This window comes from Phalangium opilio, unplaced genomic scaffold (genome assembly GCF_054372755.1).
Source record: "Phalangium opilio isolate 3A_F unplaced genomic scaffold, DU_Popi_V2 ptg001662l_1, whole genome shotgun sequence".
NCBI classification, from domain to species: domain Eukaryota; kingdom Metazoa; phylum Arthropoda; class Arachnida; order Opiliones; family Phalangiidae; genus Phalangium; species Phalangium opilio.
Window position 1 is genome coordinate 365,305 of NW_028324260.1, and position 22,003 is coordinate 387,307.

General features: G+C 44.6%; 34 non-coding genes across 34 annotated transcripts; all 34 read right to left on the bottom strand.

Moving 5' to 3' along the window:
• Positions 1-781: 781 nt before the first annotated feature.
• TRNAL-CAA (transfer RNA leucine (anticodon CAA)) lies at positions 782-894 on the bottom strand. The gene is made up of 2 exons: positions 857-894; positions 782-827 (listed from the first exon to the last, which is right to left on the bottom strand). It is a non-coding gene; the product is annotated as a tRNA-Leu (tRNA).
• Positions 895-1,147: 253 nt separating this feature from the next.
• Positions 1,148-1,269, bottom strand: TRNAL-CAA (transfer RNA leucine (anticodon CAA)). Its single transcript has 2 exons — positions 1,232-1,269; positions 1,148-1,193 (listed from the first exon to the last, which is right to left on the bottom strand). It is a non-coding gene; the product is annotated as a tRNA-Leu (tRNA).
• A 65-nt stretch (positions 1,270-1,334) lies between these two features.
• Positions 1,335-1,456, bottom strand: TRNAL-CAA (transfer RNA leucine (anticodon CAA)). The gene is made up of 2 exons: positions 1,419-1,456; positions 1,335-1,380 (listed from the first exon to the last, which is right to left on the bottom strand). It is a non-coding gene; the product is annotated as a tRNA-Leu (tRNA).
• A 4,375-nt stretch (positions 1,457-5,831) lies between these two features.
• On the bottom strand, positions 5,832-5,953 carry TRNAL-CAA (transfer RNA leucine (anticodon CAA)). Its single transcript has 2 exons — positions 5,916-5,953; positions 5,832-5,877 (listed from the first exon to the last, which is right to left on the bottom strand). It is a non-coding gene; the product is annotated as a tRNA-Leu (tRNA).
• Positions 5,954-6,394: 441 nt separating this feature from the next.
• TRNAL-CAA (transfer RNA leucine (anticodon CAA)) lies at positions 6,395-6,507 on the bottom strand. The gene is made up of 2 exons: positions 6,470-6,507; positions 6,395-6,440 (listed from the first exon to the last, which is right to left on the bottom strand). It is a non-coding gene; the product is annotated as a tRNA-Leu (tRNA).
• A 253-nt stretch (positions 6,508-6,760) lies between these two features.
• On the bottom strand, positions 6,761-6,882 carry TRNAL-CAA (transfer RNA leucine (anticodon CAA)). Its single transcript has 2 exons — positions 6,845-6,882; positions 6,761-6,806 (listed from the first exon to the last, which is right to left on the bottom strand). It is a non-coding gene; the product is annotated as a tRNA-Leu (tRNA).
• Positions 6,883-7,135: 253 nt separating this feature from the next.
• Positions 7,136-7,248, bottom strand: TRNAL-CAA (transfer RNA leucine (anticodon CAA)). Its single transcript has 2 exons — positions 7,211-7,248; positions 7,136-7,181 (listed from the first exon to the last, which is right to left on the bottom strand). It is a non-coding gene; the product is annotated as a tRNA-Leu (tRNA).
• Positions 7,249-7,501: 253 nt separating this feature from the next.
• TRNAL-CAA (transfer RNA leucine (anticodon CAA)) lies at positions 7,502-7,623 on the bottom strand. Its single transcript has 2 exons — positions 7,586-7,623; positions 7,502-7,547 (listed from the first exon to the last, which is right to left on the bottom strand). It is a non-coding gene; the product is annotated as a tRNA-Leu (tRNA).
• Positions 7,624-7,875: 252 nt separating this feature from the next.
• On the bottom strand, positions 7,876-7,988 carry TRNAL-CAA (transfer RNA leucine (anticodon CAA)). Its single transcript has 2 exons — positions 7,951-7,988; positions 7,876-7,921 (listed from the first exon to the last, which is right to left on the bottom strand). It is a non-coding gene; the product is annotated as a tRNA-Leu (tRNA).
• Positions 7,989-8,241: 253 nt separating this feature from the next.
• TRNAL-CAA (transfer RNA leucine (anticodon CAA)) lies at positions 8,242-8,363 on the bottom strand. The gene is made up of 2 exons: positions 8,326-8,363; positions 8,242-8,287 (listed from the first exon to the last, which is right to left on the bottom strand). It is a non-coding gene; the product is annotated as a tRNA-Leu (tRNA).
• A 627-nt stretch (positions 8,364-8,990) lies between these two features.
• On the bottom strand, positions 8,991-9,112 carry TRNAL-CAA (transfer RNA leucine (anticodon CAA)). Its single transcript has 2 exons — positions 9,075-9,112; positions 8,991-9,036 (listed from the first exon to the last, which is right to left on the bottom strand). It is a non-coding gene; the product is annotated as a tRNA-Leu (tRNA).
• A 441-nt stretch (positions 9,113-9,553) lies between these two features.
• On the bottom strand, positions 9,554-9,666 carry TRNAL-CAA (transfer RNA leucine (anticodon CAA)). The gene is made up of 2 exons: positions 9,629-9,666; positions 9,554-9,599 (listed from the first exon to the last, which is right to left on the bottom strand). It is a non-coding gene; the product is annotated as a tRNA-Leu (tRNA).
• A 253-nt stretch (positions 9,667-9,919) lies between these two features.
• Positions 9,920-10,041, bottom strand: TRNAL-CAA (transfer RNA leucine (anticodon CAA)). The gene is made up of 2 exons: positions 10,004-10,041; positions 9,920-9,965 (listed from the first exon to the last, which is right to left on the bottom strand). It is a non-coding gene; the product is annotated as a tRNA-Leu (tRNA).
• Positions 10,042-10,294: 253 nt separating this feature from the next.
• TRNAL-CAA (transfer RNA leucine (anticodon CAA)) lies at positions 10,295-10,407 on the bottom strand. Its single transcript has 2 exons — positions 10,370-10,407; positions 10,295-10,340 (listed from the first exon to the last, which is right to left on the bottom strand). It is a non-coding gene; the product is annotated as a tRNA-Leu (tRNA).
• A 253-nt stretch (positions 10,408-10,660) lies between these two features.
• Positions 10,661-10,782, bottom strand: TRNAL-CAA (transfer RNA leucine (anticodon CAA)). Its single transcript has 2 exons — positions 10,745-10,782; positions 10,661-10,706 (listed from the first exon to the last, which is right to left on the bottom strand). It is a non-coding gene; the product is annotated as a tRNA-Leu (tRNA).
• A 627-nt stretch (positions 10,783-11,409) lies between these two features.
• On the bottom strand, positions 11,410-11,531 carry TRNAL-CAA (transfer RNA leucine (anticodon CAA)). The gene is made up of 2 exons: positions 11,494-11,531; positions 11,410-11,455 (listed from the first exon to the last, which is right to left on the bottom strand). It is a non-coding gene; the product is annotated as a tRNA-Leu (tRNA).
• Positions 11,532-11,972: 441 nt separating this feature from the next.
• Positions 11,973-12,085, bottom strand: TRNAL-CAA (transfer RNA leucine (anticodon CAA)). The gene is made up of 2 exons: positions 12,048-12,085; positions 11,973-12,018 (listed from the first exon to the last, which is right to left on the bottom strand). It is a non-coding gene; the product is annotated as a tRNA-Leu (tRNA).
• Positions 12,086-12,338: 253 nt separating this feature from the next.
• On the bottom strand, positions 12,339-12,460 carry TRNAL-CAA (transfer RNA leucine (anticodon CAA)). Its single transcript has 2 exons — positions 12,423-12,460; positions 12,339-12,384 (listed from the first exon to the last, which is right to left on the bottom strand). It is a non-coding gene; the product is annotated as a tRNA-Leu (tRNA).
• Positions 12,461-13,087: 627 nt separating this feature from the next.
• On the bottom strand, positions 13,088-13,209 carry TRNAL-CAA (transfer RNA leucine (anticodon CAA)). The gene is made up of 2 exons: positions 13,172-13,209; positions 13,088-13,133 (listed from the first exon to the last, which is right to left on the bottom strand). It is a non-coding gene; the product is annotated as a tRNA-Leu (tRNA).
• Positions 13,210-13,650: 441 nt separating this feature from the next.
• Positions 13,651-13,763, bottom strand: TRNAL-CAA (transfer RNA leucine (anticodon CAA)). The gene is made up of 2 exons: positions 13,726-13,763; positions 13,651-13,696 (listed from the first exon to the last, which is right to left on the bottom strand). It is a non-coding gene; the product is annotated as a tRNA-Leu (tRNA).
• Positions 13,764-14,391: 628 nt separating this feature from the next.
• On the bottom strand, positions 14,392-14,513 carry TRNAL-CAA (transfer RNA leucine (anticodon CAA)). The gene is made up of 2 exons: positions 14,476-14,513; positions 14,392-14,437 (listed from the first exon to the last, which is right to left on the bottom strand). It is a non-coding gene; the product is annotated as a tRNA-Leu (tRNA).
• Positions 14,514-14,765: 252 nt separating this feature from the next.
• Positions 14,766-14,887, bottom strand: TRNAL-CAA (transfer RNA leucine (anticodon CAA)). The gene is made up of 2 exons: positions 14,850-14,887; positions 14,766-14,811 (listed from the first exon to the last, which is right to left on the bottom strand). It is a non-coding gene; the product is annotated as a tRNA-Leu (tRNA).
• Positions 14,888-15,328: 441 nt separating this feature from the next.
• On the bottom strand, positions 15,329-15,441 carry TRNAL-CAA (transfer RNA leucine (anticodon CAA)). The gene is made up of 2 exons: positions 15,404-15,441; positions 15,329-15,374 (listed from the first exon to the last, which is right to left on the bottom strand). It is a non-coding gene; the product is annotated as a tRNA-Leu (tRNA).
• Positions 15,442-15,694: 253 nt separating this feature from the next.
• Positions 15,695-15,816, bottom strand: TRNAL-CAA (transfer RNA leucine (anticodon CAA)). The gene is made up of 2 exons: positions 15,779-15,816; positions 15,695-15,740 (listed from the first exon to the last, which is right to left on the bottom strand). It is a non-coding gene; the product is annotated as a tRNA-Leu (tRNA).
• Positions 15,817-16,443: 627 nt separating this feature from the next.
• TRNAL-CAA (transfer RNA leucine (anticodon CAA)) lies at positions 16,444-16,565 on the bottom strand. Its single transcript has 2 exons — positions 16,528-16,565; positions 16,444-16,489 (listed from the first exon to the last, which is right to left on the bottom strand). It is a non-coding gene; the product is annotated as a tRNA-Leu (tRNA).
• A 441-nt stretch (positions 16,566-17,006) lies between these two features.
• Positions 17,007-17,119, bottom strand: TRNAL-CAA (transfer RNA leucine (anticodon CAA)). Its single transcript has 2 exons — positions 17,082-17,119; positions 17,007-17,052 (listed from the first exon to the last, which is right to left on the bottom strand). It is a non-coding gene; the product is annotated as a tRNA-Leu (tRNA).
• Positions 17,120-17,372: 253 nt separating this feature from the next.
• TRNAL-CAA (transfer RNA leucine (anticodon CAA)) lies at positions 17,373-17,494 on the bottom strand. Its single transcript has 2 exons — positions 17,457-17,494; positions 17,373-17,418 (listed from the first exon to the last, which is right to left on the bottom strand). It is a non-coding gene; the product is annotated as a tRNA-Leu (tRNA).
• Positions 17,495-18,121: 627 nt separating this feature from the next.
• Positions 18,122-18,243, bottom strand: TRNAL-CAA (transfer RNA leucine (anticodon CAA)). The gene is made up of 2 exons: positions 18,206-18,243; positions 18,122-18,167 (listed from the first exon to the last, which is right to left on the bottom strand). It is a non-coding gene; the product is annotated as a tRNA-Leu (tRNA).
• Positions 18,244-18,684: 441 nt separating this feature from the next.
• On the bottom strand, positions 18,685-18,797 carry TRNAL-CAA (transfer RNA leucine (anticodon CAA)). Its single transcript has 2 exons — positions 18,760-18,797; positions 18,685-18,730 (listed from the first exon to the last, which is right to left on the bottom strand). It is a non-coding gene; the product is annotated as a tRNA-Leu (tRNA).
• Positions 18,798-19,425: 628 nt separating this feature from the next.
• Positions 19,426-19,547, bottom strand: TRNAL-CAA (transfer RNA leucine (anticodon CAA)). The gene is made up of 2 exons: positions 19,510-19,547; positions 19,426-19,471 (listed from the first exon to the last, which is right to left on the bottom strand). It is a non-coding gene; the product is annotated as a tRNA-Leu (tRNA).
• A 252-nt stretch (positions 19,548-19,799) lies between these two features.
• On the bottom strand, positions 19,800-19,921 carry TRNAL-CAA (transfer RNA leucine (anticodon CAA)). The gene is made up of 2 exons: positions 19,884-19,921; positions 19,800-19,845 (listed from the first exon to the last, which is right to left on the bottom strand). It is a non-coding gene; the product is annotated as a tRNA-Leu (tRNA).
• Positions 19,922-20,362: 441 nt separating this feature from the next.
• TRNAL-CAA (transfer RNA leucine (anticodon CAA)) lies at positions 20,363-20,475 on the bottom strand. Its single transcript has 2 exons — positions 20,438-20,475; positions 20,363-20,408 (listed from the first exon to the last, which is right to left on the bottom strand). It is a non-coding gene; the product is annotated as a tRNA-Leu (tRNA).
• Positions 20,476-20,728: 253 nt separating this feature from the next.
• Positions 20,729-20,850, bottom strand: TRNAL-CAA (transfer RNA leucine (anticodon CAA)). The gene is made up of 2 exons: positions 20,813-20,850; positions 20,729-20,774 (listed from the first exon to the last, which is right to left on the bottom strand). It is a non-coding gene; the product is annotated as a tRNA-Leu (tRNA).
• An 816-nt stretch (positions 20,851-21,666) lies between these two features.
• On the bottom strand, positions 21,667-21,779 carry TRNAL-CAA (transfer RNA leucine (anticodon CAA)). The gene is made up of 2 exons: positions 21,742-21,779; positions 21,667-21,712 (listed from the first exon to the last, which is right to left on the bottom strand). It is a non-coding gene; the product is annotated as a tRNA-Leu (tRNA).
• Between the last annotated feature and the right edge of the window lie 224 nt (positions 21,780-22,003).

Consider the following 22,003-nt stretch of genomic DNA (forward strand, 5'->3'; position numbering starts at 1 on the left):
ATCTCTTCGAGTTACTTTTATAAAACATATCGTGTCAGAAGTGGGATTCGAACCCACGCCCTCATACGAGGGCCAGAATACACAGATTCACATCGTGAACGAAGGAAACTAAGCCCCTTGAGTCTAGCGCCTAAGACAGCTTGGCCATACTGACGTGGTTTTAAGTAACTTAGACGTTTCAAATTACATCTCTTCGAGTTATTTTTATAAACAATATCGTTTCAGAAGTGGGATTCGAACCCACGACCTCACACTACGGCCAGAATACACAGATTTACATCGTGAACGATGGAAGCTAAGCCCCTTCAGTCTTGCGCCTTAGACCGCTCGGCCATCCTGACGTGGTTCTGTGTAATTTGGACGTTTTAAAATTATATCTCATCCCGTTATTTTCTTAAAACATATCGTGTCAGAAGTGTGATTCGAACCCACGCCCTCATACGAGGACCAGAATACACAGATTCACATCGTGAACGAAGGAAGCTAAGCCCCTTGAGTCTGGCGCCTTAGACCGCTCGGCCATAGTGACGTGGTTTTAATTAATTTAGGCGTTCAAAATCACATCTCTTCGAGTTACTTTTATAAAACATATCGTGTCAGAAATGGGATTCGAACCCACGCCCTCATACGAGGGCCAGAATACACAGATTCACATCGTGAACGAAGGAAACTAAGCCCCTTGAGTCTAGCGCCTAAGACGGCTCGGCCATCCTGACGTAGTTTTAAGTAATTTAGACGTTTATAATTACATCTCTTCGAGTTATTTTCATAAACAATATCGTGTCAGAAGTGGGATTCGAACCCACGCCCTCATACGAGGACCAGAATACACAGAATCACATCGTGAACGAAGCCCCTTGAGTCTGGCGCCTTAGACCGCTCGGCCATCCAGACGTGGTTGTATGTAATTTGGACGTTTTAAAATCACATCTCTTCGAGTTACTTTTATAAAACATATCGTGTCAGAAGTGGGATTCGATCCCACGCCCTCATACGAGGGCCAGAATACACAGATTCACATCGTGAACGAAGGAAACTAAGCCCCTTGAGTCTAGCGCCTAAGACGGCTCGGCCATCCTGACGTGGTTTTAAGTAATTTAGACGTTTATAATTACATCTCTTCGAGTTATTTTCATAAACAATATCTTGTCAGAAGTGGGATTCGAACCCACGCCCTCATACTAGGACCAGAATACACAGATTCACATCGTGAACGAAGGAAGCTAAGCCCCTTGAGTCTGGCGCCTTAGACCGCTCGGCCATCCTGACGTGGTTTTAATTAATTTAGGCGTTCAAAATTACATCTCTTCGAGTTACTTTTATAAAACATATCGTGTCAGAAGTGGGATTCGAACCCACGCCCTCATACGAGGACCAGAATACACAGATTCACATCGTGAACGAAGGAAGCTAAGCCCCTTGAGTCTGGCGCCTTAGACCGCTCGGCCATCCTGACGTGGTTTCAATTAATTTAGGCGTTCAAAATTACATCTCTTCGAGTTACTTTTATAAAACATATCGTGTCAGAAGTGGGATTCGAACCCACGCCCTCATACGAGGGCCAGAATACACAGATTCACATCGTGAACGAAGGAAACTACGCCCCTTGAGTCTCGCGCCTTAGACCGCTCGGCCATCCAGACGTGGTTGTATGTAATTTGGACGTTTTAAAATTATATCTCATCCAGTTATTTTCTTAAAACATATCGTGTCAGAAGTGTGATTCGAACCCACGCCCACATACGAGGACCAGAATACACAGAATCACTTCGTGAACGAAGGAAGCTAAGCCCCTTGAGTCTGGCGCCTTAGACCGCTCGGCCATCCTGACGTGGTTTTAATTAATTTAGGCGTTCAAAATTACATATCTTCGAGTTACTTTTATAAAAAATATCGTGTCAGAAGTGGGATTCGAACCCACGCCCTCATACGAGGGCCACAATACACAGATTCACATCGTGAACGAAGGAAACTACCCCCTTTGAGTCTAGCGCCTAAGACGGCTCGGCCATACTGACGTGGTTTTAAGTAATTTAGACGTTTAAAATTACATCTCTTCGAGTTATTTTCATAAACAATATCGTGTCAGAAGTGGGATTCGAACCCACGCCCTCATACTAGGACCAGAATACACAGATTTACATCGTGAACGAAGGAAGCTAAGCCCCTTGAGTCTCGCGCCTTAGACCGCTCGGCCATCCAGACGTGGTTTTATGTAATTTGGACGTTTTAAAATTATATCTCATCCAGTTATTTTCTTAAAACCATTCGTGTCAGAAGTGTTATTCGAACCCACGCCCTCATACGAGGGCCATAATACACAGATTCACATCGTGAACGAAGGAAACTAAGCCCCTTGAGTCTAGCGCCTAAGACGGCTCGGCCATCCTGACGTGGTTTTAAGTAATTTAGACGTTTATAATTACATCTCTTCGAGTTATTTTCATAAACAATATCTTGTCAGAAGTGGGATTCGAACCCACGCCCTCATACTTGGACAAGAATACACAGATTCACATCGTGAACGAAGGAAGCTAAGCCCCTTGAGTCTGGCGCCTTAGACCGCTCGGCCATCCTGACGTGGTTTTAATTAATTTAGGCGTTCAAAATTACATCTCTTCGAGTTACTTTTATAAAACATATCATGTCAGAAGTGGGATTCGAACCCACGCCCTCATACGAGGGCCAGAATACACAGATTCACATCGTGAACGAAGGAAACTACGCCCCTTGAGTCTCGCGCCTTAGACCGCTCGGCCATCCAGACGTGGTTGTATGTAATTTGGACGTTTTAAAATTATATCTCATCCAGTTATTTTCTTAAAACATATCGTGTCAGAAGTGTGATTCGAACCCACGCCCACATACGAGGACCAGAATACACAGATTCACATCGTGAACGAAGGAAACTAAGCCCCTTAAGTCTGGCGCCTTAGACCGCTCGGCCATCCTGACGTGGTTTTAACTAATTTAGGCGTTCAAAATTACATCTCTTCGAGTTACTTTTATAAAACATATCGTGTCAGAAGTGGGATTCGAACCCACGCCCTCATACGAGGGCCAGAATACACAGATTCACATCGTGAACGAAGGAAACTAAGCCCCTTGAGTCTAGCGCCTAAGACAGCTTGGCCATACTGACGTGGTTTTAAGTAACTTAGACGTTTCAAATTACATCTCTTCGAGTTATTTTTATAAACAATATCGTGTCAGAAGTGGGATTCGAACCCACGACCTCACACTACGGCCAGAATACACAGATTTACATCGTGAACGATGGAAGCTAAGCCCCTTCAGTCTTGCGCCTTAGACCGCTCGGCCATCCTGACGTGGTTCTGTGTAATTTGGACGTTTTAAAATTATATCTCATCCCGTTATTTTCTTAAAACATATCGTGTCAGAAGTGTGATTCGAACCCACGCCCTCATACGAGGACCAGAATACACAGATTCACATCGTGAACGAAGGAAGCTAAGCCCCTTGAGTCTGGCGTCTAAGACGGCTCGGCCATCCTGACGTAGTTTTAAGTAATTTAGACGTTTAAAATTACATCTCTTCGAGTTATTTTCATAAACGATATCTTGTCAGAAGTGGGATTCGAACCCACGCCCTCATACTAGGACCAGAATACACAGATTTACATCGTGAACGATGGAAGCTAAGCCCCTTCAGTCTTGCGCCTTAGACCGCTCGGCCATCCTGACGTGGTTCTGTGTAATTTGGACGTTTTAAAATTATATCTCATCCCGTTATTTTCTTAAAACATATCGTGTCAGAAGTGTGATTCGAACCCACGCCCTCATACGAGGACCAGAATACACAGATTCACATCGTGAACGAAGGAAGCTAAGCCCCTTGAGTCTGGCGCCTTAGACCGCTCGGCCATCCTGACGTGGTTTTAATTAATTTAGGCGTTCAAAATCACATCTCTTCGAGTTACTTTTATAAAACATATCGTGTCAGAAATGGGATTCGAACCCACGCCCTCTTACGAGGGCCAGAATACACAGATTCACATCGTGAACGAAGGAAACTACGCCCCTTGAGTCTCGCGCCTTAGACCGCTCGGCCATCCAGACGTGGTTGTATGTAATTTGGACGTTTTAAAATTATATCTCATCCAGTTATTTTCTTAAAACATATCGTGTCAGAAGTGTGATTCGAACCCACGCCCACATACGAGGACCAGAATACACAGATTCACATCGTGAACGAAGGAAACTAAGCCCCTTAAGTCTGGCGCCTTAGACCGCTCGGCCATCCTGACGTGGTTTTAACTAATTTAGGCGTTCAAAATTACATCTCTTCGAGTTACTTTTATAAAACATATCGTGTCAGAAGTGGGATTCGAACCCACGCCCTCATACGAGGGCCAGAATACACAGATTCACATCGTGAACGAAGGAAACTAAGCCCCTTGAGTCTAGCGCCTAAGACAGCTTGGCCATACTGACGTGGTTTTAAGTAACTTAGACGTTTCAAATTACATCTCTTCGAGTTATTTTTATAAACAATATCGTGTCAGAAGTGGGATTCGAACCCACGACCTCACACTACGGCCAGAATACACAGATTTACATCGTGAACGATGGAAGCTAAGCCCCTTCAGTCTTGCGCCTTAGACCGCTCGGCCATCCTGACGTGGTTCTGTGTAATTTGGACGTTTTAAAATTATATCTCATCCCGTTATTTTCTTAAAACATATCGTGTCAGAAGTGTGATTCGAACCCACGCCCTCATACGAGGACCAGAATACACAGATTCACATCGTGAACGAAGGAAGCTAAGCCCCTTGAGTCTGGCGTCTAAGACGGCTCGGCCATCCTGACGTAGTTTTAAGTAATTTAGACGTTTAAAATTACATCTCTTCGAGTTATTTTCATAAACGATATCTTGTCAGAAGTGGGATTCGAACCCACGCCCTCATACTAGGACCAGAATACACAGATTTACATCGTGAACGATGGAAGCTAAGCCCCTTCAGTCTTGCGCCTTAGACCGCTCGGCCATCCTGACGTGGTTCTGTGTAATTTGGACGTTTTAAAATTATATCTCATCCCGTTATTTTCTTAAAACATATCGTGTCAGAAGTGTGATTCGAACCCACGCCCTCATACGAGGACCAGAATACACAGATTCACATCGTGAACGAAGGAAGCTAAGCCCCTTGAGTCTGGCGCCTTAGACCGCTCGGCCATCCTGACGTGGTTTTAATTAATTTAGGCGTTCAAAATCACATCTCTTCGAGTTACTTTTATAAAACATATCGTGTCAGAAATGGGATTCGAACCCACGCCCTCTTACGAGGGCCAGAATACACAGATTCACATCGTGAACGAAGGAAACTAAGCCCCTTGAGTCTAGCGCCTAAGACGGCTCGGCCATCCTGACGTAGTTTTAAGTAATTTAGACGTTTATAATTACATCTCTTCGAGTTATTTTCATAAACAATATCTTGTCAGAAGTGGGATTCGAACCCACGCCCTCATACTACGACCAGAATACACAGATTTACATCGTGAACGAAGGAAGCAAACCCCCTTGACTCTCGCGCCTTAGACCGCTCGGCCATCCAGACGTGGTTTTATGTAATTTGGACGTTTTAAAATTATATCTCATCCAGTTATTTTCTTAAAACCATTCGTGTTAGAAGTGTGATTCGAACCCACGCCCTCATACGAGGACCAGAATACACAGATTCACATCGTGAACGAAGGAAGCTAAGCCCCTTGAGTCTGGCGCCTTAGACCGCTCGGCCATCCTGACGTGGTTTTAATTAATTTAGGCGTTCAAAATTACATCTCTTCGAGTTACTTTTATAAAACATATCGTGTCAGAAGTGGGATTCGAACCCACGCCCTCATACGAGGGCCAGAATACACAGATTCACATCGTGAACGAAGGAAACTAAGCCCCTTGAGTCTAGCGCCTTAGACCGCTCGGCCATCCTGACGTGGTTCTGTGTAATTTGGACGTTTTAAAATTATATCTCATCCCGTTATTTTCTTAAAACATATCGTGTCAGAAGTGTGATTCGAACCCACGCCCTCATACGAGGACCAGAATACACAGATTCACATCGTGAACGAAGGAAGCTAAGCCCCTTGAGTCTGGCGCCTTAGACCGCTCGGCCATCCTGACGTGGTTTTAATTAATTTAGGTGTTCAATATTACATCTCTTTGAGTTACTTTTATAAAACATATCGTGTCACAAGTGGGATTCGAACCCACGCCCTCATACGAGGGCCAGAATACACAGATTCACATCGTGAACGAAGAAAACTAAGCCCCTTGAGTCTAGCGCCTAAGACCGCTCGGCCATCCAGACCGGGTTCTATGTAATTTGGACGTTTTAAAATTATATCTCATCCAGTTATTTTCTTAAAACATATCGTGTCAGAAGTGGGATTCGAACCCACGCCCTCATACGAGGACCAGAATACACAGAATCACATCGTGAACGAAGCCCCTTGAGTCTGGCGCCTTACACCGCTCGGCCATCCAGACGTGGTTGTATGTAATTTGGACGTTTTAAAATCACATCTCTTCGAGTAACTTTTATAAAACATATCGTGTCAGAAGTGGGATTCGAACCCACGCCCTCATACGAGGGCCAGAATACACAGATTCACATCGTGAACGAAGGAAACTAAGCCCCTTGAGTCTAGCGCCTAAGACAGCTTGGCCATACTGACGTGGTTTTAAGTAACTTAGACGTTTCAAATTACATCTCTTCGAGTTATTTTCATAAACAATATCGTGTCAGAAGTGGGATTCGAACCCACGCCCTCATACGAGGACCAGAATACACAGATTCACATCGTGAACGAAGGAAGCTAAGCCCCTTGAGTCTGGCGCCTTAGACCGCTCGGCCATCCTGACGTGGTTTTAATTAATTTTGGCGTTCAAAATTACATCTCTTTGAGTTACTTTTATAAAACATATCGTGTCACAAGTGGGATTCGAACCCACGCCCTCATACGAGGGCCAGAATACACAGATTCACATCGTGAACGAAGAAAACTAAGCCCCTTGAGTCTAGCGCCTAAGACCGCTCGGCCATCCAGACCGGGTTCTATGTAATTTGGACGTTTTAAAATTATATCTCATCCAGTTATTTTCTTAAAACATATCGTGTCAGAAGTGGGATTCGAACCCACGCCCTCATACGAGGACCAGAATACACAGAATCACATCGTGAACGAAGCCCCTTGAGTCTGGCGCCTTAGACCGCTCGGCCATCCAGACGTGGTTGTATGTAATTTGGACGTTTTAAAATCACATCTCTTCGAGTTACTTTTATAAAACATATCGTGTCAGAAGTGGGATTCGAACCCACGCCCTCATACGAGGGCCAGAATACACAGATTCACATCGTGAACGAAGGAAACTAAGCCCCTTGAGTCTAGCGCCTAAGACAGCTTGGCCATACTGACGTGGTTTTAAGTAACTTAGACGTTTCAAATTACATCTCTTCGAGTTATTTTCATAAACAATATCGTGTCAGAAGTGGGATTCGAACCCACGCCCTCATACGAGGACCAGAATACACAGATTCACATCGTGAACGAAGGAAGCTAAGCCCCTTGAGTCTGGCGCCTTAGACCGCTCGGCCATCCTGACGTGGTTTTAATTAATTTAGGTGTTCAATATTACATCTCTTTGAGTTACTTTTATAAAACATATCGTGTCACAAGTGGGATTCGAACCCACGCCCTCATACGAGGGCCAGAATACACAGATCACATCGTGAACGAAGAAAACTAAGCCCCTTGAGTCTAGCGCCTAAGACCGCTCGGCCATCCAGACCGGGTTCTATGTAATTTGGACGTTTTAAAATTATATCTCATCCAGTTATTTTCTTAAAACATATCGTGTCAGAAGTGGGATTCGAACCCACGCCCTCATACGAGGACCAGAATACACAGAATCACATCGTGAACGAAGCCCCTTGAGTCTGGCGCCTTACACCGCTCGGCCATCCAGACGTGGTTGTATGTAATTTGGACGTTTTAAAATCACATCTCTTCGAGTTACTTTTATAAAACATATCGTGTCAGAAGTGGGATTCGAACCCACGCCCTCATACGAGGGCCAGAATACACAGATTCACATCGTGAACGAAGGAAACTAAGCCCCTTGAGTCTAGCGCCTAAGACAGCTTGGCCATACTGACGTGGTTTTAAGTAACTTAGACGTTTCAAATTACATCTCTTCGAGTTATTTTCATAAACAATATCGTGTCAGAAGTGGGATTCGAACCCACGCCCTCATACGAGGACCAGAATACACAGATTCACATCGTGAACGAAGGAAGCTAAGCCCCTTGAGTCTGGCGCCTTAGACCGCTCGGCCATCCTGACGTGGTTTTAATTAATTTAGGCGTTCAAAATCACATCTCTTCGAGTTACTTTTATAAAACATATCGTGTCAGAAATGGGATTCGAACCCACGCCCTCATACGAGGGCCAGAATACACAGATTCACATCGTGAACGAAGGAAACTAAGCCCCTTGAGTCTAGCGCCTAAGACGGCTCGGCCATCCTGACGTAGTTTTAAGTAATTTAGACGTTTATAATTACATCTCTTCGAGTTATTTTCATAAACAATATCTTGTCAGAAGTGGGATTCGAACCCACGCCCTCATACTACGACCAGAATACACAGATTTACATCGTGAACGAAGGAAGCTAACCCCCTTGAGTCTCGCGCCTTAGACCGCTCGGCCATCCAGACGTGGTTTTATGTAATTTGGACGTTTTAAAATTATATCTCATCCAGTTATTTTCTTAAAACCATTCGTGTTAGAAGTGTGATTCGAACCCACGCCCTCATACGAGGACCAGAATACACAGATTCACATCGTGAACGAAGGAAACTAAGCCCCTTGAGTCTAGCGCCTAAGACAGCTTGGCCATACTGACGTGGTTTTAAGTAACTTAGACGTTTCAAATTACATCTCTTCGAGTTATTTTCATAAACAATATCGTGTCAGAAGTGGGATTCGAACCCACGCCCTCATACGAGGACCAGAATACACAGATTCACATCGTGAACGAAGGAAGCTAAGCCCCTTGAGTCTGGCGCCTTAGACCGCTCGGCCATCCTGACGTGGTTTTAATTAATTTTGGCGTTCAAAATTACATCTCTTTGAGTTACTTTTATAAAACATATCGTGTCACAAGTGGGATTCGAACCCACGCCCTCATACGAGGGCCAGAATACACAGATTCACATCGTGAACGAAGAAAACTAAGCCCCTTGAGTCTAGCGCCTAAGACCGCTCGGCCATCCAGACCGGGTTCTATGTAATTTGGACGTTTTAAAATTATATCTCATCCAGTTATTTTCTTAAAACATATCGTGTCAGAAGTGGGATTCGAACCCACGCCCTCATACGAGGATCAGAATACACAGATTCACTTCGTGAACGAAGGAAGCTAAGCCCCTTGAGTCTAGCGCCTAAGACCGCTCGGCCATCCTGACGTGGTTCTGTGTAATTTGGACGTTTTAAAATTATATCTCATCCAGTTATTTTCTTAAAACATATCGTGTCAGAAGTGGGATTCGAACCCACGCCCTCATACGAGGACCAGAATACACAGAATCACATCGTGAACGAAGCCCCTTGAGTCTGGCGCCTTAGACCGCTCGGCCATCCAGACGTGGTTGTATGTAATTTGGACGTTTTAAAATCACATCTCTTCGAGTTACTTTTATAAAACATATCGTGTCAGAAGTGGGATTCGAACCCACGCCCTCATACGAGGGCCAGAATACACAGATTCACATCGTGAACGAAGGAAACTAAGCCCCTTGAGTCTAGCGCCTAAGACAGCTTGGCCATACTGACGTGGTTTTAAGTAACTTAGACGTTTCAAATTACATCTCTTCGAGTTATTTTCATAAACAATATCGTGTCAGAAGTGGGATTCGAACCCACGCCCTCATACGAGGACCAGAATACACAGATTCACATCGTGAACGAAGGAAGCTAAGCCCCTTGAGTCTGGCGCCTTAGACCGCTCGGCCATCCTGACGTGGTTTTAGTTAATTTAGGCGTTCAAAATTACATCTCTTTGAGTTACTTTTATAAAACATATCGTGTCACAAAAGGGATTCGAACCCACGCCCTCATACGAGGGCCAGAATACACAGATTCACATCGTGAACGAAGAAAACTAAGCCCCTTGAGTCTAGCGCCTAAGACCGCTCGGCCATCCAGACCGGGTTCTATGTAATTTGGACGTTTTAAAATTATATCTCATCCAGTTATTTTCTTAAAACATATCGTGTCAGAAGTGGGATTCGAACCCACGCCCTCATACGAGGACCAGAATACACAGAATCACATCGTGAACGAAGCCCCTTGAGTCTGGCGCCTTACACCGCTCGGCCATCCAGACGTGGTTGTATGTAATTTGGACGTTTTAAAATCACATCTCTTCGAGTTACTTTTATAAAACATATCGTGTCAGAAGTGGGATTCGAACCCACGCCCTCATACGAGGGCCAGAATACACAGATTCACATCGTGAACGAAGGAAACTAAGCCCCTTGAGTCTAGCGCCTAAGACAGCTTGGCCATACTGACGTGGTTTTAAGTAACTTAGACGTTTCAAATTACATCTCTTCGAGTTATTTTCATAAACAATATCGTGTCAGAAGTGGGATTCGAACCCACGCCCTCATACGAGGACCAGAATACACAGATTCACATCGTGAACGAAGGAAGCTAAGCCCCTTGAGTCTGGCGCCTTAGACCGCTCGGCCATCCTGACGTGGTTTTAATTAATTTAGGCGTTCAAAATCACATCTCTTCGAGTTACTTTTATAAAACATATCGTGTCAGAAATGGGATTCGAACCCACGCCCTCATACGAGGGCCAGAATACACAGATTCACATCGTGAACGAAGGAAACTAAGCCCCTTGAGTCTAGCGCCTAAGACGGCTCGGCCATCCTGACGTAGTTTTAAGTAATTTAGACGTTTATAATTACATCTCTTCGAGTTATTTTCATAAACAATATCTTGTCAGAAGTGGGATTCGAACCCACGCCCTCATACTACGACCAGAATACACAGATTTACATCGTGAACGAAGGAAGCTAACCCCCTTGAGTCTCGCGCCTTAGACCGCTCGGCCATCCAGACGTGGTTTTATGTAATTTGGACGTTTTAAAATTATATCTCATCCAGTTATTTTCTTAAAACCATTCGTGTTAGAAGTGTGATTCGAACCCACGCCCTCATACGAGGACCAGAATACACAGATTCACATCGTGAACGAAGGAAACTAAGCCCCTTGAGTCTAGCGCCTAAGACAGCTTGGCCATACTGACGTGGTTTTAAGTAACTTAGACGTTTCAAATTACATCTCTTCGAGTTATTTTCATAAACAATATCGTGTCAGAAGTGGGATTCGAACCCACGCCCTCATACGAGGACCAGAATACACAGATTCACATCGTGAACGAAGGAAGCTAAGCCCCTTGAGTCTGGCGCCTTAGACCGCTCGGCCATCCTGACGTGGTTTTAATTAATTTTGGCGTTCAAAATTACATCTCTTTGAGTTACTTTTATAAAACATATCGTGTCACAAGTGGGATTCGAACCCACGCCCTCATACGAGGGCCAGAATACACAGATTCACATCGTGAACGAAGAAAACTAAGCCCCTTGAGTCTAGCGCCTAAGACCGCTCGGTCATCCAGACCGGGTTCTATGTAATTTGGACGTTTTAAAATTATATCTCATCCAATTATTTTCTTAAAACATATCGTGTCAGAAGTGGGATTCGAACCCACGCCCTCATACGAGGATCAGAATACACAGATTCACTTCGTGAACGAAGGAAGCTAAGCCCCTTGAGTCTAGCGCCTAAGACCGCTCGGCCATCCTGACGCGGTTCTGTGTAATTTGGACGTTTTAAAATTATATCTCATCCAGTTATTTTCTTAAAACATATCGTGTCAGAAGTGGGATTCGAACCCACGCCCTCATACGAGGACCAGAATACACAGAATCACATCGTGAACGAAGCCCCTTGAGTCTGGCGCCTTAGACCGCTCGGCCATCCAGACGTGGTTGTATGTAATTTGGACGTTTTAAAATCACATCTCTTCGAGTTACTTTTATAAAACATATCGTGTCAGAAGTGGGATTCGAACCCACGCCCTCATACGAGGGCCAGAATACACAGATTCACATCGTGAACGAAGGAAACTAAGCCCCTTGAGTCTAGCGCCTAAGACAGCTTGGCCATACTGACGTGGTTTTAAGTAACTTAGACGTTTCAAATTACATCTCTTCGAGTTATTTTCATAAACAATATCGTGTCAGAAGTGGGATTCGAACCCACGCCCTCATACGAGGACCAGAATACACAGATTCACATCGTGAACGAAGGAAGCTAAGCCCCTTGAGTCTGGCGCCTTAGACCGCTCGGCCATCCTGACGTGGTTTTAGTTAATTTAGGCGTTCAAAATTACATCTCTTTGAGTTACTTTTATAAAACATATCGTGTCACAAAAGGGATTCGAACCCACGCCCTCATACGAGGGCCAGAATACACAGATTCACATCGTGAACGAAGAAAACTAAGCCCCTTGAGTCTAGCGCCTAAGACCGCTCGGCCATCCAGACCGGGTTCTATGTAATTTGGACGTTTTAAAATTATATCTCATCCAGTTATTTTCTTAAAACATATCGTGTCAGAAGTGGGATTCGAACCCACGCCCTCATACGAGGATCAGAATACACAGATTCACTTCGTGAACGAAGGAAGCTAAGCCCCTTGAGTCTGGCGCCTTAGACCGCTCGGCCATCCCAACGTGGTTTTAATTAATTTAGGCGTTCAAAATTACATCTCTTCGAGTTACTTTTATAAAACATATCGTGTCAGAAGTGGGATTCGAACCCACGCCCTCATACGAGGGCCAGAATACACAGATTCACATCGTGAACGAAGGAAACTAAGCCCCTTGAGTCTAGCGCCTAAGACAGCTTGGCCATACTGACGTGGTTTTAAGTAACTTAGACGTTTCAAATTACATCTCTTCGAGTTATTTTCATAAACAATATCGTGTCAGAAGTGGGATTCGAACCCACGCCCTCATACGAGGACCAGAATACACAGATTCACATCGTGAACGAAGGAAGCTAAGCCCCTTGAGTCTGGCGCCTTAGACCGCTCGGCCATCCTGACGTGGTTTTAATTAATTTTGGCGTTCAAAATTACATCTCTTTGAGTTACTTTTATAAAACATATCGTGTCACAAGTGGGATTCGAACCCACGCCCTCATACGAGGGCCAGAATACACAGATTCACATCGTGAACGAAGAAAACTAAGCCCCTTGAGTCTAGCGCCTAAGACCGCTCGGCCATCCAGACCGGGTTCTATGTAATTTGGACGTTTTAAAATTATATCTCATCCAGTTATTTTCTTAAAACATATCGTGTCAGAAGTGGGATTCGAACCCACGCCCTCATACGAGGATCAGAATACACAGATTCACTTCGTGAACGAAGGAAGCTAAGCCCCTTGAGTCTAGCGCCTAAGACCGCTCGGCCATCCTGACGTGGTTCTGTGTAATTTGGACGTTTTAAAATTATATCTCATCCAGTTATTTTCTTAATACATATCGTGTCAGAAGTGGGATTCGAACCCACGCCCTCATACGAGGACCAGAATACACAGAATCACATCGTGAACGAAGCCCCTTGAGTCTGGCGCCTTAGACCGCTCGGCCATCCAGACGTGGTTGTATGTAATTTGGACGTTTTAAAATCACATCTCTTCGAGTTACTTTTATAAAACATATCGTGTCAGAAGTGGGATTCGAACCCACGCCCTCATACGAGGGCCAGAATACACAGATTCACATCGTGAACGAAGGAAACTAAGCCCCTTGAGTCTAGCGCCTAAGACAGCTTGGCCATACTGACGTGGTTTTAAGTAACTTAGACGTTTCAAATTACATCTCTTCGAGTTATTTTCATAAACAATATCGTGTCAGAAGTGGGATTCGAACCCACGCCCTCATACGAGGACCAGAATACACAGATTCACATCGTGAACGAAGGAAGCTAAGCCCCTTGAGTCTGGCGTCTTAGACCGCTCGGCCATCCTGACGTGGTTTTAATTAATTTAGGCGTTCAAAATTACATCTCTTTGAGTTACTTTTATAAAACATATCGTGTCACAAGTGGGATTCGAACCCACGCCCTCATACGAGGGCCAGAATACACAGATTCACATCGTGAACGAAGAAAACTAAGCCCCTTGAGTCTAGCGCCTAAGACCGCTCGGCCATCCAGACCGGGTTCTATGTAATTTGGACGTTTTAAAATTATATCTCATCCAGTTATTTTCTTAAAACATATCGTGTCAGAAGTGGGATTCGAACCCACGCCCTCATACGAGGATCAGAATACACAGATTCACTTCGTGAACGAAGGAAGCTAAGCCCCTTGAGTCTGGCGCCTTAGACCGCTCGGCCATCCTGACGTGGTTTTAATTAATTTAGGCGTTCAAAATTACATCTCTTCGAGTTACTTTTATAAAACATATCGTGTCAGAAGTGGGATTCGAACCCACGCCCTCATACGAGGACCAGAATACACAGATTCACATCGTGAACGAAGGAAACTAAGCCCCTTGAGTCTAGCGCCTAAGACAGCTTGGCCATACTGACGTGGTTTTAAGTAACTTAGACGTTTCAAATTACATCTCTTCGAGTTATTTTCATAAACAATATCGTGTCAGAAGTGGGATTCGAACCCACGCCCTCATACGAGGACCAGAATACACAGATTCACATCGTGAACGAAGGAAGCTAAGCCCCTTGAGTCTGGCGCCTTAGACCGCTCGGCCATCCTGACGTGGTTTTAATTAATTTTGGCGTTCAAAATTACATCTCTTTGAGTTACTTTTATAAAACATATCGTGTCACAAGTGGGATTCGAACCCACGCCCTCATACGAGGGCCAGAATACACAGATTCACATCGTGAACGAAGAAAACTAAGCCCCTTGAGTCTAGCGCCTAAGACCGCTCGGCCATCCAGACCGGGTTCTATGTAATTTGGACGTTTTAAAATTATATCTCATCCAGTTATTTTCTTAAAACATATCGTGTCAGAAGTGGGATTCGAACCCACGCCCTCATACGAGGATCAGAATACACAGATTCACTTCGTGAACGAAGGAAGCTAAGCCCCTTGAGTCTAGCGCCTAAGACCGCTCGGCCATCCTGACGTGGTTCTGTGTAATTTGGACGTTTTAAAATTATATCTCATCCAGTTATTTTCTTAAAACATATCGTGTCAGAAGTGGGATTCGAACCCACGCCCTCATACGAGGACCAGAATACACAGAATCACATCGTGAACGAAGCCCCTTGAGTCTGGCGCCTTAGACCGCTCGGCCATCCAGACGTGGTTGTATGTAATTTGGACGTTTTAAAATCACATCTCTTCGAGTTACTTTTATAAAACATATCGTGTCAGAAGTGGGATTCGAACCCACGCCCTCATACGAGGGCCAGAATACACAGATTCACATCGTGAACGAAGGAAACTAAGCCCCTTGAGTCTAGCGCCTAAGACAGCTTGGCCATACTGACGTGGTTTTAAGTAACTTAGACGTTTCAAATTACATCTCTTCGAGTTATTTTCATAAACAATATCGTGTCAGAAGTGGGATTCGAACCCACGCCCTCATACGAGGACCAGAATACACAGATTCACATCGTGAACGAAGGAAGCTAAGCCCCTTGAGTCTGGCGCCTTAGACCGCTCGGCCATCCTGACGTGGTTTTAGTTAATTTAGGCGTTCAAAATTACATCTCTTTGAGTTACTTTTATAAAACATATCGTGTCACAAAAGGGATTCGAACCCACGCCCTCATACGAGGGCCAGAATACACAGATTCACGTCGTGAACGAAGAAAACTAAGCCCCTTGAGTCTAGCGCCTAAGACCGCTCGGCCATCCAGACCGGGTTCTATGTAATTTGGACGTTTTAAAATTATATCTCATCCAGTTATTTTCTTAAAACATATCGTGTCAGAAGTGGGATTCGAACCCACGCCCTCATACGAGGATCAGAATACACAGATTCACTTCGTGAACGAAGGAAGCTAAGCCCCTTGAGTCTGGCGCCTTAGACCGCTCGGCCATCCCAACGTGGTTTTAATTAATTTAGGCGTTCAAAATTACATCTCTTCGAGTTACTTTTATAAAACATATCGTGTCAGAAGTGGGATTCGAACCCACGCCCTCATACGAGGGCCAGAATACACAGATTCACATCGTGAACGAAGGAAACTAAGCCCCTTGAGTCTAGCGCCTAAGACAGCTTGGCCATACTGACGTGGTTTTAAGTAACTTAGACGTTTCAAATTACATCTCTTCGAGTTATTTTCATAAACAATATCGTGTCAGAAGTGGGATTCGAACCCACGCCCTCATACGAGGACCAGAATACACAGATTCACATCGTGAACGAAGGAAGCTAAGCCCCTTGAGTCTGGCGCCTTAGACCGCTCGGCCATCCTGACGTGGTTTTAATTAATTTTGGCGTTCAAAATTACATCTCTTTGAGTTACTTTTATAAAACATATCGTGTCACAAGTGGGATTCGAACCCACGCCCTCATACGAGGGCCAGAATACACAGATTCACATCGTGAACGAAGAAAACTAAGCCCCTTGAGTCTAGCGCCTAAGACCGCTCGGTCATCCAGACCGGGTTCTATGTAATTTGGACGTTTTAAAATTATATCTCATCCAGTTATTTTCTTAAAACATATCGTGTCAGAAGTGGGATTCGAACCCACGCCCTCATACGAGGATCAGAATACACAGATTCACTTCGTGAACGAAGGAAGCTAAGCCCCTTGAGTCTAGCGCCTAAGACCGCTCGGCCATCCTGACGTGGTTCTGTGTAATTTGGACGTTTTAAAATTATATCTCATCCAGTTATTTTCTTAAAACATATCGTGTCAGAAGTGGGATTCGAACCCACGCCCTCATACGAGGACCAGAATACACAGAATCACATCGTGAACGAAGCCCCTTGAGTCTGGCGCCTTAGACCGCTCGGCCATCCAGACGTGGTTGTATGTAATTTGGACGTTTTAAAATCACATCTCTTCGAGTTACTTTTATAAAACATATCGTGTCAGAAGTGGGATTCGAACCCACGCCCTCATACGAGGGCCAGAATACACAGATTCACATCGTGAACGAAGGAAACTAAGCCCCTTGAGTCTAGCGCCTAAGACAGCTTGGCCATACTGACGTGGTTTTAAGTAACTTAGACGTTTCAAATTACATCTCTTCGAGTTATTTTCATAAACAATATCGTGTCAGAAGTGGGATTCGAACCCACGCCCTCATACGAGGACCAGAATACACAGATTCACATCGTGAACGAAGGAAGCTAAGCCCCTTGAGTCTGGCGCCTTAGACCGCTCGGCCATCCTGACGTGGTTTTAGTTAATTTAGGCGTTCAAAATTACATCTCTTTGAGTTACTTTTATAAAACATATCGTGTCACAAAAGGGATTCGAACCCACGCCCTCATACGAGGGCCAGAATACACAGATTCACATCGTGAACGAAGAAAACTAAGCCCCTTGAGTCTAGCGCCTAAGACCGCTCGGCCATCCAGACCGGGTTCTATGTAATTTGGACGTTTTAAAATTATATCTCATCCAGTTATTTTCTTAAAACATATCGTGTCAGAAGTGGGATTCGAACCCACGCCCTCATACGAGGATCAGAATACACAGATTCACTTCGTGAACGAAGGAAGCTAAGCCCCTTGAGTCTGGCGCCTTAGACCGCTCGGCCATCCCAACGTGGTTTTAATTAATTTAGGCGTTCAAAATTACATCTCTTCGAGTTACTTTTATAAAACATATCGTGTCAGAAGTGGGATTCGAACCCACGCCCTCATACGAGGGCCAGAATACACAGATTCACATCGTGAACGAAGGAAACTAAGCCCCTTGAGTCTAGCGCCTAAGACAGCTTGGCCATACTGACGTGGTTTTAAGTAACTTAGACGTTTCAAATTACATCTCTTCGAGTTATTTTCATAAACAATATCGTGTCAGAAGTGGGATTCGAACCCACGCCCTCATACGAGGACCAGAATACACAGATTCACATCGTGAACGAAGGAAGCTAAGCCCCTTGAGTCTGGCGCCTTAGACCGCTCGGCCATCCTGACGTGGTTTTAATTAATTTTGGCGTTCAAAATTACATCTCTTTGAGTTACTTTTATAAAACATATCGTGTCACAAGTGGGATTCGAACCCACGCCCTCATACGAGGGCCAGAATACACAGATTCACATCGTGAACGAAGAAAACTAAGCCCCTTGAGTCTAGCGCCTAAGACCGCTCGGCCATCCAGACCGGGTTCTATGTAATTTGGACGTTTTAAAATTATATCTCATCCAGTTATTTTCTTAAAACATATCGTGTCAGAAGTGGGATTCGAACCCACGCCCTCATACGAGGATCAGAATACACAGATTCACTTCGTGAACGAAGGAAGCTAAGCCCCTTGAGTCTAGCGCCTAAGACCGCTCGGCCATCCTGACGTGGTTCTGTGTAATTTGGACGTTTTAAAATTATATCTCATCCAGTTATTTTCTTAATACATATCGTGTCAGAAGTGGGATTCGAACCCACGCCCTCATACGAGGACCAGAATACACAGAATCACATCGTGAACGAAGCCCCTTGAGTCTGGCGCCTTAGACCGCTCGGCCATCCAGACGTGGTTGTATGTAATTTGGACGTTTTAAAATCACATCTCTTCGAGTTACTTTTATAAAACACATCGTGTCAGAAGTGGGATTCGAACCCACGCCCTCATACGAGGGCCAGAATACACAGATTCACATCGTGAACGAAGGAAACTAAGCCCCTTGAGTCTAGCGCCTAAGACAGCTTGGCCATACTGACGTGGTTTTAAGTAACTTAGACGTTTCAAATTACATCTCTTCGAGTTATTTTCATAAACAATATCGTGTCAGAAGTGGGATTCGAACCCACGCCCTCATACGAGGACCAGAATACACAGATTCACATCGTGAACGAAGGAAGCTAAGCCCCTTGAGTCTGGCGTCTTAGACCGCTCGGCCATCCTGACGTGGTTTTAATTAATTTAGGCGTTCAAAATTACATCTCTTTGAGTTACTTTTATAAAACATATCGTGTCACAAGTGGGATTCGAACCCACGCCCTCATACGAGGGCCAGAATACACAGATTCACATCGTGAACGAAGAAAACTAAGCCCCTTGAGTCTAGCGCCTAAGACCGCTCGGCCATCCAGACCGGGTTCTATGTAATTTGGACGTTTTAAAATTATATCTCATCCAGTTATTTTCTTAAAACATATCGTGTCAGAAGTGGGATTCGAACCCACGCCCTCATACGAGGATCAGAATACACAGATTCACTTCGTGAACGAAGGAAGCTAAGCCCCTTGAGTCTGGCGCCTTAGACCGCTCGGCCATCCTGACGTGGTTTTAATTAATTTAGGCGTTCAAAATTACATCTCTTCGAGTTACTTTTATAAAACATATCGTGTCAGAAGTGGGATTCGAACCCACGCCCTCATACGAGGACCAGAATACACAGATTCACATCGTGAACGAAGGAAACTAAGCCCCTTGAGTCTAGCGCCTAAGACAGCTTGGCCATACTGACGTGGTTTTAAGTAACTTAGACGTTTCAAATTACATCTCTTCGAGTTATTTTCATAAACAATATCGTGTCAGAAGTGGGATTCGAACCCACGCCCTCATACGAGGACCAGAATACACAGATTCACATCGTGAACGAAGGAAGCTAAGCCCCTTGAGTCTGGCGCCTTAGACCGCTCGGCCATCCTGACGTGGTTTTAATTAATTTTGGCGTTCAAAATTACATCTCTTTGAGTTACTTTTATAAAACATATCGTGTCACAAGTGGGATTCGAACCCACGCCCTCATACGAGGGCCAGAATACACAGATTCACATCGTGAACGAAGAAAACTAAGCCCCTTGAGTCTAGCGCCTAAGACCGCTCGGCCATCCAGACCGGGTTCTATGTAATTTGGACGTTTTAAAATTATATCTCATCCAGTTATTTTCTTAAAACATATCGTGTCAGAAGTGGGATTCGAACCCACGCCCTCATACGAGGATCAGAATACACAGATTCACTTCGTGAACGAAGGAAGCTAAGCCCCTTGAGTCTAGCGCCTAAGACCGCTCGGCCATCCTGACGTGGTTCTGTGTAATTTGGACGTTTTAAAATTATATCTCATCCAGTTATTTTCTTAAAACATATCGTGTCAGAAGTGGGATTCGAACCCACGCCCTCATACGAGGACCAGAATACACAGAATCACGTCGTGAACGAAGCCCCTTGAGTCTGGCGCCTTAGACCGCTCGGCCATCCAGACGTGGTTGTATGTAATTTGGACGTTTTAAAATCACATCTCTTCGAGTTACTTTTATAAAACATATCGTGTCAGAAGTGGGATTCGAACCCACGCCCTCATACGAGGGCCAGAATACACAGATTCACATCGTGAACGAAGGAAACTAAGCCCCTTGAGTCTAGCGCCTAAGACAGCTTGGCCATACTGACGTGGTTTTAAGTAACTTAGACGTTTCAAATTACATCTCTTCGAGTTATTTTCATAAACAATATCGTGTCAGAAGTGGGATTCGAACCCACGCCCTCATACGAGGACCAGAATACACAGATTCACATCGTGAACGAAGGAAGCTAAGCCCCTTGAGTCTGGCGCCTTAGACCGCTCGGCCATCCTGACGTGGTTTTAGTTAATTTAGGCGTTCAAAATTACATCTCTTTGAGTTACTTTTATAAAACATATCGTGTCACAAAAGGGATTCGAACCCACGCCCTCATACGAGGGCCAGAATACACAGATTCACATCGTGAACGAAGAAAACTAAGCCCCTTGAGTCTAGCGCCTAAGACCGCTCGGCCATCCAGACCGGGTTCTATGTAATTTGGACGTTTTAAAATTATATCTCATCCAGTTATTTTCTTAAAACATATCGTGTCAGAAGTGGGATTCGAACCCACGCCCTCATACGAGGATCAGAATACACAGATTCACTTCGTGAACGAAGGAAGCTAAGCCCCTTGAGTCTGGCGCCTTAGACCGCTCGGCCATCCCAACGTGGTTTTAATTAATTTAGGCGTTCAAAATTACATCTCTTCGAGTTACTTTTATAAAACATATCGTGTCAGAAGTGGGATTCGAACCCACGCCCTCATACGAGGGCCAGAATACACAGATTCACATCGTGAACGAAGAAAACTAAGCCCCTTGAGTCTAGCGCCTAAGACCGCTCGGCCATCCAGACCGGGTTCTATGTAATTTGGACGTTTTAAAATTATATCTCATCCAGTTATTTTCTTAAAACATATCGTGTCAGAAGTGGGATTCGAACCCACGCCCTCATACGAGGATCAGAATACACAGATTCACTTCGTGAACGAAGGAAGCTAAGCCCCTTGAGTCTAGCGCCTAAGACCGCTCGGCCATCCTGACGTGGTTCTGTGTAATTTGGACGTTTTAAAATTATATCTCATCCAGTTATTTTCTTAATACATATCGTGTCAGAAGTGGGATTCGAACCCACGCCCTCATACGAGGACCAGAATACACAGAATCACATCGTGAACGAAGCCCCTTGAGTCTGGCGCCTTAGACCGCTCGGCCATCCAGACGTGGTTGTATGTAATTTGGACGTTTTAAAATCACATCTCTTCGAGTTACTTTTATAAAACATATCGTGTCAGAAGTGGGATTCGAACCCACGCCCTCATACGAGGGCCAGAATACACAGATTCACATCGTGAACGAAGGAAACTAAGCCCCTTGAGTCTAGCGCCTAAGACAGCTTGGCCATACTGACGTGGTTTTAAGTAACTTAGACGTTTCAAATTACATC